The sequence below is a fragment of the Ambystoma mexicanum genome, chromosome 1p (assembly GCF_040938575.1).
Source record: "Ambystoma mexicanum isolate Mex_15411 chromosome 1p, UKY_AmexF1_1, whole genome shotgun sequence".
Lineage (NCBI taxonomy): Eukaryota > Metazoa > Chordata > Amphibia > Caudata > Ambystomatidae > Ambystoma > Ambystoma mexicanum.
Genome location: NC_090921.1, coordinates 435,183,123 through 435,195,557, shown reverse-complemented (window position 1 = coordinate 435,195,557; position 12,435 = coordinate 435,183,123). Strand labels below are relative to the sequence as shown.

Sequence of the window (12,435 nt, the reverse complement as noted above, 5' to 3'; positions counted from 1 at the left end):
AATCCAGCCCACGGTCTCTCAGAGATCAAAATTGGGAGTCTGGCTTGTGGCTAGCAATACCCCCTTGCTAGCAGTCCTTTAGAGGCACCAGTCTAAAGAGAAATGCGTTGGCTTCTCATTAGGCCAGTTCAGGGCAGAAAACGCATGCATAGTTCAGTAAATTTCCTTTATGTAATCTGGGGTAATGGTGCCTAAACTAGAGACCTTGTGCATAGAGAGTGAGGCACCCTCTGAGGACCTGAGGTTCTATATAGGTACTCTATCATAGTACACTCAGAACAGTCGACATGCTGGCCAAGATCTCTGCAAAGCTTTAAAAGCCATTAGGGCTGTGCCAGCAAAAGTCCCAAACTACCTCCGGTGAGAGGCCGCCTGCAACGCACATAACTGTGCTACTTTTAAAAGATGGCAGCCCAAACGCTGGCTACCGAAACCTTGTACAGCGCTCTGCTGCTCTCGAGCTAGGTCTGTGCTTTAAACAATCAAATATTATAATAATTATGTTAGGAGGGATCATATGTCGTGGATATGAAAACTTAAGGCAGGCCAATCAACTGGCAGCAGCCTTTTCCCAAACGAGAAACATAAACAGACATTTAGTTCCACAGCAAATGCAACTGCGCCACGATCCAGATATTATTACCAGGATTGCACTATTCCTAAAAGCCTGATCCTCAATCCTACGACTAAGTGGCCAGCTACCCACTTGTACTCCCTAAAAACAGGCAAATGCTCCCTACAAAAAATAGGAAGTTAAAACACACCCAACAAAAGTAGGAACCAATGTGCAAATGAGATCCTTCTTGCATTGATCCACACAGCTGCATGGGCAGGCTTGGATTGGCACGTTGGGCAATAGGGCGATGCCCAAATGGAAAAGCCCAATCAAGTTATACTGGGCCCGTTTTCTGGGCATATGTGGGGCACTTTAATGACCCACTGTATTGTGCAACTGATTGTGTTAACCAATGTTTTTGATCAATATGCTTTAACCTGCATACTTTTCACCAATGTTGACTACAAAAATACAACACATTTACTAATCGAAGAGATTTCTGTGAAAGGCCAAGGATTGCAATCCATGAATGTAAGCTGCTTTTTCTTCCTTGCCGGGGACTTTTTTTTGCCCCAGCCTGATCCTGTCCAGGCATATGTTCGGATCAGTGATACCAGCAGAGTATGGCCATGGGAGGGCATTATAATAGTATTAGGAACTGTGGACCCTTTACCATACATTAGAAGTCGGTTTTGTTTAAAATGATTCATAAACGTATTTCTGGTCAGGCCAAAGTTTGTGAGAGCTACAATCCTTTCTGTGTATCCTTTCTGTGCATGTTTATTGGGTCTCTCCTGTAGGTTATCCTTTCCTGTTTATAGATATAATTCCCTAAAGATGTTTCTGTATTGGGGGCTATGCATGCTCACACTGAGACCCAGGCCTCCCTCATCTAAAATTCTCCAGAAACAAGTAGCAAAAGTGCGCTATACCCCATTTGAGTGGCTGGGGTTGCAGCCATTTTATACTTTCATTCAAAAACATAAGCTGTCCGAATGAGTATGCATAGTTCATGATTACAAACATTTTAATGTTAGGTTGTGTGTTATGAACAGTGACGTGAGCTCCAATCCATGTGTCTGTTATGTATTTAGAGATTCACACATACAACCCGTTTTATCACAAACGTGTTTATCAGCTATGGAGATCCCTGTTATACTCCTGAAATGTTCTTGTGATTTAATGTAAAGCAGAAAGGAACACTCATTGGTGCTATTTGTCCCATTTCCCACTCTCATAGAGGTATTTTGAAAGAGTACAAAAGGAATGTACCAGATTGTCCATCTTGGAATGATAACCTATCATTAAAATAATGAATACGGTTAGTCTACTATTGCCCCTTGCGAAATACAAGGGAGGTGGTACAAAAATAATGCCTGCAACATACTTGGGCAGCAACTGCTGTGTTTTCACATTAGATTTCTTCTGTAAAGTAAGTGAATAACAATGTAATGAAACCAGCTTCATTTGTATAGCAATGTTTTAGTGATATTGAGGAAGGGTTTTGTCGTGCAACATAGAGGTGTAGTTTGGGAGTAACGTGTGCCAGAGGGGGCACATTGTAGTGTTTCGCTAGACACCAAGTTGGCTATAAACTGCCTTGAATGGTTCTACCGATTGAGGTAAACAGTTTCTGCAACGGAAAATATGTAAACAGGGCTTTCCTATTGCGCTAAATGAGAGGTTTCCCCTTCTTTTCTGTGGTAACTCTGTAGGTAAACCTCTCATCACAAGAACAACGGAATAAACACTCTCCGTCGCGACCACAGAGAGCTAAGCACCTTTATTGGGTACATTAAACGAATGTAAGTCCCTCCTCTACTGTTGTAAACACGTATCTGGCACCGGGCTCCTTCTGCAGCTGGAATCCCTCTTCCCCCTTCAGACTGCCTGGAAGGAGCTCCTAATCCGGAGGTGGGACTCCAGCCCGGTTCTTCGCTGCGACCCCGCTGGCCTGCAGTCAGTGATCCCACAGAGGGCTCCCCTCGTGCTGCAGTGAGGACGCAGCGCGTCCCATTGACGTCAGACATTCCATTAATAAAAGTGGCAGCTCGTGTCTCCAGTCGACCCGGGCCTTCTCCTGGGGGAGCGCCCGGGCTCCGGTTGCCTGGAGGATCTCGTTTTTCCCTTGACCTCCGACCAACCCGCCCGTCGCGCACAGGGCTATAGGAGCAGGACGTGCCACCGGGAATAGCGACGGAGAGGGCAGGCGTGCCATGTGCATGCAGCGCTGCTGTTTGGGGTTCAAAGATGGACAGGCATCTTTCTAATTCTATAAGTAGGAAAGGATGGTGGGCCCGGGCACAATGTGTCGTACGTCCGAGATGGCCTGAGCCAGTGACTCACTAGCCCACGCAACTCAAGTTACACTTGACTGCCGCGGGAACTCCCCCATTACCTGCTGGCCAGTCGGGTGACCAGTGCACCCTTATCACTTTTCGGGTAACAAGTGGCCTGCAACTTTTTCTCCCCGTGAACCAGTTTGTTTTGAAAGTTTTCTGCTTGACTACTTCACAATGTAAACATTCATAGTTCTCAACTCACTGGCGGGTGTCACCCACCTTGTAAAGGACTGACTCACCCGCTAAGCCTCCTGCACGCCCATTCATTCCAATCCCGTCTCACCAGCCAAAAACAAAATCGGGTGATTTTAAACAAATGGTTGAAAGCTATGAACATCGTGTTACAGTACGGGACACTTCATGGCAATGCCCTTCCTGGCGCCCTTCCACTCCTTATTCGTTCGCTCCTATTCTGCCCAAAGCAATAGCTGTTCATATCCCCCTTTTCCCAGTGCCTAGATCATGTGATTTTTCCTTTGTGGCGCTTCAATAACTCATTTTGTTTTTCTTTCATCTGCTTTGGTAAAGCCTCGCTCAAGCTTTCAAGTTGGCTAAGTGTTGGGCACGAATTCTGGGTCTGAATTCTCATTCCACGAGACTCAGGTGTCTTGGCTGAACCGAGCCAACTACTCTCCCGTTGGGCCTTTGGGAGCAATGGTGCACTCAGCACCTGTATGCATGTTCCCAGATGGTAACTAGCCACCCAGGGGTTCACCTGTGCAGCGCTGCCTGCGAGGGCCTCCCGCTACCATTTGGAAGCCACCACCTGACAACGAAGCCCTGCCCCCAGCAGCTACGTAGTCTCATTCAGTCACTGGCCGGTAAACGGAAGGGTATTTTGGAGGTGGTAAAGCCAATTTTGGAAATTGTATTCGACTGATAACACCAGCCAATACTGTAAGCATGTTTTTTGTGGGTGTGTCCCGAAATACATCCAGGGTTCCAATAGTTACCGTTTTCAATGTGTAGTTTAAAATGGACACAAGATAGGTGTGAGAGAACAGTCTTACCCTTAGAAGAGGCCGGTTAGTCAGAATGCTTGGTAGGTACGACGGGAGGACCTTCTGGTTGAACAAATTGGACAAGGCCGCGAGGCTCATAGAAATGCAAGTGCGGGTCAGTGGAACCTCAGAAGGGCTGAAAGAAAACGATGAACGGCTCTGTAGGAAGAAGCTGCGGTCAGGATAGTGCAGCACATAGGACATAAGTGGGGGTGCGATCAAAATGTATTACATTAGTAGGCTGGGAGGTCATTATAGTCTTCAAGGCAAGAAGGCTGTAATGTGCAAAGGGTAAGCTTGATATTTACTCCAGTGAACGTATCGTTGTAACACACACGAGTGTCTGCGAAATCCATATGACAGGCCAAAAGTTCTCCATCATAAAACGGTTGTTAATATTCGCAGATGAAAATGGGAGGGCCGCCAGGTTACGACAAGCTTTGAGTCCAGGACTGCTTTGGAGTCGTCGGCTTGTGGTCAATGTCTTAACATAAGGAATCCATTTGCCTGGCACATTCTGTGACCCAGTGCTTTAAATAGAAAAAAGCACAGGTATTCACCAATCTAAGTTTATGGTGCGCCATAGCACACCTCTGTAAAAGTCCCAAAAATGGATTTCTCGCCTGGGCTCTGATGGGTCTCCCGGACATTTTTCTATTAATGTTTCTATGTGTGTCCCTCTCCATTTGCATAGTCGTCTATGTGTCTTACTGTCTATGTGTGTCTCGATCTTCATGTCCCACTCTCCATTTAAGTCGCCTTCTATTCGTCTCTTTAGCCACTTCTTCTCTGCCCAGCTCAATCATGTTTATATTCGACCCTCCCTTTCAGTCTCTCTAGAAGTCCCCTTTTTCCTAACTTGGGCCTTGGGAGCCTGGCACGCGGAACCAGAAATACGAAATAACAACCAAAAGCTCAGTACAATGGTATACCCTTAAGACATTCACTTGGAATTTGAGTCTGTCAGTCTACTGCAGCTATCTCTCAAAGATGTCTATCAATTACAGACTGATTGTACCCTGTTTTGACACTATTAGCATGATGTAAAAAAGGTGGTAACTTGGAGAGAAAGGTGGAAGACAGCAAACACTAAACTAATAACTATGATTTGTGGGCAAAGTGCAACCAATGCAAGGAAATTCGGGATGACTGAGTTCCTGTGCATTTTTTGCACTCCGCAGTACACGTGTAAATGGCTCCTGCCATGTACGTATGGGGTGGGATGCACTTACATGGGTTTTTATGCAATCGGCCTGCCTTTTATAAATTGTTAGAGCTGGTGGATTCCATAGGAATCCAATGCATATCTGCCTTCATCAAAATCAAATGCTGGAGGATATGCATATATTTTGCAGAGGTGCGGTGGATTGTGGAATCGCAAATGTACTGTATTGTAATTTATTTCCCTGTATGTTCTCTTCTTGCAACCTTGTACAAATTGCGCCCTGATGCCCCTGGGCCTGTAGGTCTGCGCGTTATAAATAAACAAATACAAATACAAATACAATACTTTATTTGAGCTCATCAAAAACTTGAATATACACTGGAGTGAGAAATGATAACACATGGTTATGACACTTAATGACACTTTATTTACCACTTGCGGAGAATGGGAAATGGCCCTCTACATCTGCCCCATTGTTAGAAAGGCTTTTTTTTTCTTCTCTGGGCTCCTCATTTTTGCAGATTAGGCACAGACAGGTTACATTATTTGCTCAGGAACATACTCTTTGGCGAAGCAGTGAAGCGCGGATGTAATCCCACTGTGCACTTGAGGCCCTCCTCCACATACCTTCCAGGCTCTAGACGTGTACACAGTCAGAAGTTTACTTGAACACACACATTATACAGTAGAGCAATCTGACCATATATATGCATCTTCCTAGAAACAAGTGAAGGAAAAATGGCACCATTATAGCTTCATTGTCCAGGTCATGAATGGAAGACTTAAAGTCCCAGAATGCGAGGTAATGAAAACCTGAAAAATCTCCTCACTGTATTTTCAGCACTTAAAGCAACACAAGGCAATAAATTGGGTGATATGAGCACCTGCCAAAAGTAATTGTTCTTCACAAACATCTAGCTTGTTGTTATGCATCATACATGTAAACATTATCCATTCCATTTGGGAGGCACTAGTCCATTCTTGTTTTTAGCCTTGCATTCTGGGACTTGTAGACGTGGGTTTATAATGGGGTGATCCAAGGCCACAAGCCCCAGAATGCAAAGATAAAACCAGGGCTGGACTTTTGTCTCCTGAACGGAATGGATATTGTTAAGATGTATGATGCATGGTGCCAAGCCAATGTGATTATTCACATTAATGCAAACCCCCTCTTTTTTGTATGTCAAACTAACACGCATCACGGACATAAAGCTTTAAATGGAGGGTTTTTTGTGCTCGCTTGCATAGTCTTAAAAGAATGCACATTTCCGGTTGGTAAGTGGAACTGTGGGTGTGGGCTTTCAGTTTGAAATGCTCCATCAGAGTTACCTAAACATTTACACATTTCAAAAGTCCCTGCTGAGAACACATACACGTATTAAACAGTAATGGCAAGGCCCTCACATTCCGCTCTCCCTTTGCTCTGCAGCGTGGGACAGGAAGGAGACATGATCACGGGACACTGGGTGGCTGAGAAGCAACGGTATCACCCGAATTGCTCGAATGACACAATTGACCGTTTTGCAGTGGTCCAAATTCACCTTCTGCACAATTGACCGTATGCTCATTTATATATATATATATATATATATATATATAATGGGTTGGGATGGGGTAATAATAATATAAGGGATTGGGTGAGGGGCTTGGGGGGTTGGATTGGGTGGGGGGTTGCGGGGGGTTTTCCCCCCGCATATATATCCTAATTGACCATTTATATTCGGTCAATTGTGCAGAAGGTCAATTGTCATTCGGACAATTGTAATACGAACAATTCGTATACAACCTAACCAACATTGTGGTTGTCAATTGGGATACATGATTTCCATTGGAGAAAGCAAGATGGAATGGATCTGGTTACTTTACTGAACGGGTACTTCGGACCTATTACAAGATCACCTTGCTGGTGTCTGAGACTGAACAGCAGACCAATGCAGTCAAGCTCGTTGTAATACTCTTATTGACACATTGTTGTGGGACCTCTTCCATAGAGCTTCCCAGATCTTGGGATCTGATGTGGCACCAAAAAACACACTGTTGACAACTGGTGTTGACCTACCAGTACTGGAACTGGGTCTAAGGTCCATTGATGTGAAGTGCGTAGCTCTATAGACGGCCAATGGTGTCCCTGTGAACTGATCAGGAGGTACTCTCAAGACCCATCCAGTAAGCCAGACAGTGGCATAAGTGTCTCTTAACATCATGGCTTGTCCAGTTCCTGGACTCGTGACTTCAATGCATGTCAACATCAGGGACTCTCAACTTTCAGATGAGCTTGCCACGATGTTGAGCAGTGAGTGCTGTAATGACAATGATGCAACTGATTTGTGAGGGACTTCGGTTTGTCAGAATGGGCCCCCGAAATGTGCCACGGCAGGGCGTTCATCCTTCGTGGCCCTCCCCTGAATGTTGTGTCCCCCAGAGCCAAAGGAGACATAGAGCTATGCATGCCGCAGGCTCTCTCTGCATCCTTATCTACCTCAGTGTCAAGAGCTTCCTCAGTGTTCAGGCTCTCTTGATGTAGAGACCCCAATCAACATAGAGGCCTTGATTGATGAAGGGTCCTCTGATGTCCGAGATCTTTGATGATGGAGAGGTGTCTGTCAACAGAGGGCAGTGACATGTATGTAAACAATAATATGACCAATGCTCTTTCAGATCTCGTGGTGTCAGAATAGGTCGCAGCTGGGCTTTAAATGGGCCAGTTCTACCCGGCGCTCGGAACCTGCACTTCCAATTTCACTTAAGGGGAGTACTGCTACTCAATAACGTGGAGAGGAGGAAAGTACATGTTGTTATGAAGTCTTAGGCGGGGGAGCTGTGTCTGTTGCTTCGGTTGTATACGAATTGTTCGTATTACAATTGTCCGAATGACAATTGACCTTCTGCACAATTGACCGAATATAAACTGTCAATTAGGATATATATGCGGGGGAAAACCCCCCACAACCCACCACCCAATCCACCCCTCCAAACCCCCCACCCAATCCCTTATATTATTATTACCCCATCCCAACCCATTATATATACATATATATAAATGAACATATGGCCAATTGTGCAGAAGGTCAATTTGGACCACTGCAAAACGGTCAATTGTGTCATTCGAGCAATTGTACTCGAACAATTCGGGTAATACCGTTGATTATGGTCATGTCTGCATTTTCAGCAAAACCACTTCCTGCTCAATAGCAACTGGACTGGCTTCCTCACTGAGGAGGTCCTAGGTAGGGTGAAGCATTTCAAGATCTTTTCCATCATAGCACACTCTACGCTATGCTGTTGGATTCAGCAAAAGTATTCTGCTTTCAGAAGTGCTTGCTCTTAACTTACAAGTAGTTCAGAGACGCTTGGGTACCAGGAACCAGGTAGAGGACCATGGAAATGTAGAAATAACTCAGACTTCCATGCATTGCTTAGTGCTGGTTTCCCATGTCGTTGCTTAAGACACCCAGTTTAATGGCTTTCGTTTTCCTAGTTCCCCACCTGTTTTCCTGTTTCCCTGCTCTTCCCCTGCACTGGCACATCCTTCTCTCCCTGCGTTGTTTCCCGCAATGTGCCAGGGCCCCGTCTTCTCTTTTCTGCTCGTGCCTCCTTTCCTTTTTGCATGATGTTCCTGTGCCCGGTCCCCGGTTGTGCCAATGCTTTGCCCCCCTCCCCGCGCTTCTCTGTAGCCTCGGTGGCCTGCCGCCCTTTGCTTACATTCACCAGGCAGTGTTTTCATTACCTTGTTTGTTCTTTTGGGGTTTTTCCTCCATGGCCATGGAGGTTTTTTATCCTGGAATTAATTCCTTTAACAAACGCTAGCCTTTGCTTTTGAGTTTCACAATGGTTCCACTTTATAAGTGACAGGAGAGGTTGGAGTAGGTGCCAGCGGGCTCACACAGCCAGTAGCCCTATCCTAGATATGGTTTACCTCTACTTAGAGTCTTGGCTATTTGTAATATTAAAGACTAAGGATACTGGCTTACGTTACAGGGATCCTATGATGAACTTTGACCTCAAGCCCCCTTGCTTTGTCTCCCTGTGTACCTGGGACATACCTGCATCAGGAGATTGGTGTTTCTAGTCCAAGACAGAAAGTTCTACAAGGGTCAGGAGAGTTAGCACCTGGAGTTTCTGCCCCTTTGAGTGATCCTTGGATAATGACAATTGGTCCATGTTTGAACCTTTTCTTAAATTGTTTTTATAGTATCTATATTGAAAAGTAGCTGTACTAAGGAGCGGGGGTCGCAGTGCATCTGCCAGGAGGGAGCGCGATACGAGCTCTCTGTGTTCATGAGCCTGACAATATTTCCCATGGAAATGTGGTTGCACTTACGACTCAACTACATGGAAAAAAGTATGTAGTGCTTAGTGAGATGCAGGACCGCTGCTGTTTCCAGGGTCCCAGGCCGACAATGCTACAGCACAACTGGCAAACAACACTAGAAGAAGAAAAGACTGTATTGTGGCTAGAATAGCTGAGCACCAAAACCCAGACCTTCTCAGCCTTTTCTGGTGGCTGGGGTGGTGGGGCTGATTGAGTAGTCATGCCTCGTCCATCTCGCACATAGTCTGACTAATTAAATCAAAGACACCCATAACTTTCAGATTACCTGATTTACATTCCAGGAAAAGCTAACTCTTCACCGCCACACTTAAAAACATTCCCAAAATCATATTTTTATTGCGTGGCAACCAGGAACTCAACTTTGCAGTCTGATCAGAGAGAGTCCTATAACGATCATTCATGACAACAATACTAAAATCCAGCCCACGGTCTCTCAGAGATCAAAATTGGGAGTCTGGCTTGTGGCTAGCAATACCCCCTTGCTAGCAGTCCTTTAGAGGCACCAGTCTAAAGAGAAATGCGTTGGCTTCTCATTAGGCCAGTTCAGGGCAGAAAACGCATGCATAGTTCAGTAAATTTCCTTTATGTAATCTGGGGTAATGGTGCCTAAACTAGAGACCTTGTGCATAGAGAGTGAGGCACCCTCTGAGGACCTGAGGTTCTATATAGGTACTCTATCATAGTACACTCAGAACAGTCGACATGCTGGCCAAGATCTCTGCAAAGCTTTAAAGGCCATTAGGGCTGTGCCAGCAAAAGTCCCAAACTACCTCCGGTGAGAGGCCGCCTATCTATTTGTTTTATTCTGACTAATTTGCAGTCCATGTGTCCCGTAATGAGGCCAAAATGACATGCTCCTCTGGGTAGTGACTCTACAATGTACTCCTCAGAGAACCATGGCCCCAAAGACTTGGGGAGACCCAAGATCGCCTCTTTTGTGAGTATCTACACACAGTTAGCCGTGGGCTTACTGGCCAGTAACAGTATATATATTAATTTATGAATAGTGACATTTAGTGCGCTGAATCCACAGGATGCCCTGGAAGAGGATGATGCTGGCTTAACCTCCAGTGTGAGGTTTCCATGTAAAAGCTGCACCGCTTCTGTGTGAAACAGAAGTTCCCATGAATGGTCATGGCCTCTGCCTCCATCTAAGGGGGAGGACAGGAGAAGCCAAGACAGGATAGGGCCAGGCACTTGAACGGGGCCTGCGATGCCTGATTCATATGACTGATTTCATTACACTTTCAGGTGATTAGGCCTTTCCTGACGGCCGATAAGATATTCAAAAACATACTCCTGCACAAAAAACACAAAAGGTCAAAAAAATATTCCTAACTACGAAAGGAAAGATTAAAATACAAAAGTCCATTTAACAACAATAAAATACCTCAAAACTTGCAAAAGATCAGTCATAACCGCCAATTTTATTTTTTAAAAAAAGTATGGGCAATCAAAGCCTCTTGGCTTGTATTAACTTTCAATAGTAGTGCATCTGAGGGTCTCGATCCACCTCACGGCTTCCTACCTAAAAAGGCATAGAAGTATGGAGCAGGAGTTAGTGACTTAAAGTCACAATCTTATACAATGTGTTAGCATAGCTCAAACCGTAACCACTTACTTATTAACTAGCGAAGTCTGGGATGTCGCTCATAATGGAGTTGATAGGTGCTCTAGGAGGTGCTCTTGAAAACATGGGCACCGCACACAATCTGCAATATAGTATAGCATTGCAGCGGTCATCAATTCTCGTCTACACCGATTTCAAAACACGTACTAGTTAGTTCATAAATAGATTACTGATGGTATTAGAGTGTCTCACGACAGGAGTGTATACGTAAAGCTACAGTTAGTATACGATAGAATACTCTGAATGTACTCACTATTCAACGTGTTTTACATTTGTGTGTTCGTTCGCATGAACGGTAGGGGCTGTGTAGTCACCCAGGGTCATCGAGTCATGGAACTTATGTGGAATGCTTCCAATCTACACATCGCATGGGTCCGTAGCCACCAGCGAGAAACATCATGAACAACCCAACAAAAAAAGAAACTAACAAAAAGCCAACCGTGTACATTAGTACCGGGACTACTGAGGGACAGGAGAAGCGTCAAAGTAAAACTGGCTTCTATTCTGGAAGTGCCTGTTTGGAATGTTAGTTAAAGCGAAATTACTTACTCAATCCTCTGCGTATATGTCTAGACCACCCGCACCTAACTCATTTAGGTTCTCCAACGACAGCGCACCCGTCTTTCTACAGCACCGTAGTCTAAATAGATGCGTTAAACAAAACACGACTAGACCGCGTCTGTGTGTAAATCGACGTAATACATAGCTGCCATTTTGGAGGAAATAAACTACACAATGTTATTCTGTGAGGAGTTTCTTTTTGTTGAGTACAACGAAGACGCAAAGTTAACTACTTTGTACTAAAACTATCAGTGCATCTATTCAAAATCTAAATTGTAGAGTTCTAGTGTGGATCTACCAATAATTATCCCTAGTCGTGTCAGGTTGCATTCATATATAATGTGCCAATCAATATTTTTCATTCATACCGGTCACATGTCTCTTGGTTAGAAAAATTATACATGTTTCGTCTTTCGTTAATCTTTATTTGTCTCATATATTGTGACTGTGGTATAATTTACTGAGTATCGACCACTTCACATCATCACAAGTATGTCCAGCCATCAGGAAGTGACCTACCATCGGTGCTCTTAAAACCTTGTTTCTAATGCAACTTTTGTGTTCCCCGATGCAAACCTGGATTGACTGTTCTGTTTTGCCAATGTAGATCTTTCTGCACAGGCACCAGATAACATAGATGACCCACAGGGTTTTGCAATGAGCGGACTGTCTTTGTTGCCATGGGGTATTTAATCCAATGTCGACCATTGTGGTTCTGGCTGTTGAACTGCAACATCTACAGTTGCCACAGGCACTGTGGCCCATAATTCTAGTGAAACCCATGCCTCAGTTAAGGTGGACTGTCTGCTGATTGGTTCACATATACTATTTCTGGTTATGAGTGCTT

The 12,435-nt window shown here is 44.7% G+C and overlaps 1 protein-coding gene across 5 annotated transcripts in view; it reads left to right on the top strand.

Annotated features, from left to right (window-relative positions):
- PDE4C (phosphodiesterase 4C) overlaps positions 1 to 12,435 on the top strand; it is a 1,504,034-nt gene that overhangs the window by 1,218,134 nt on the left and 273,465 nt on the right. The gene's annotated exons all lie outside the window — the stretch shown is intronic.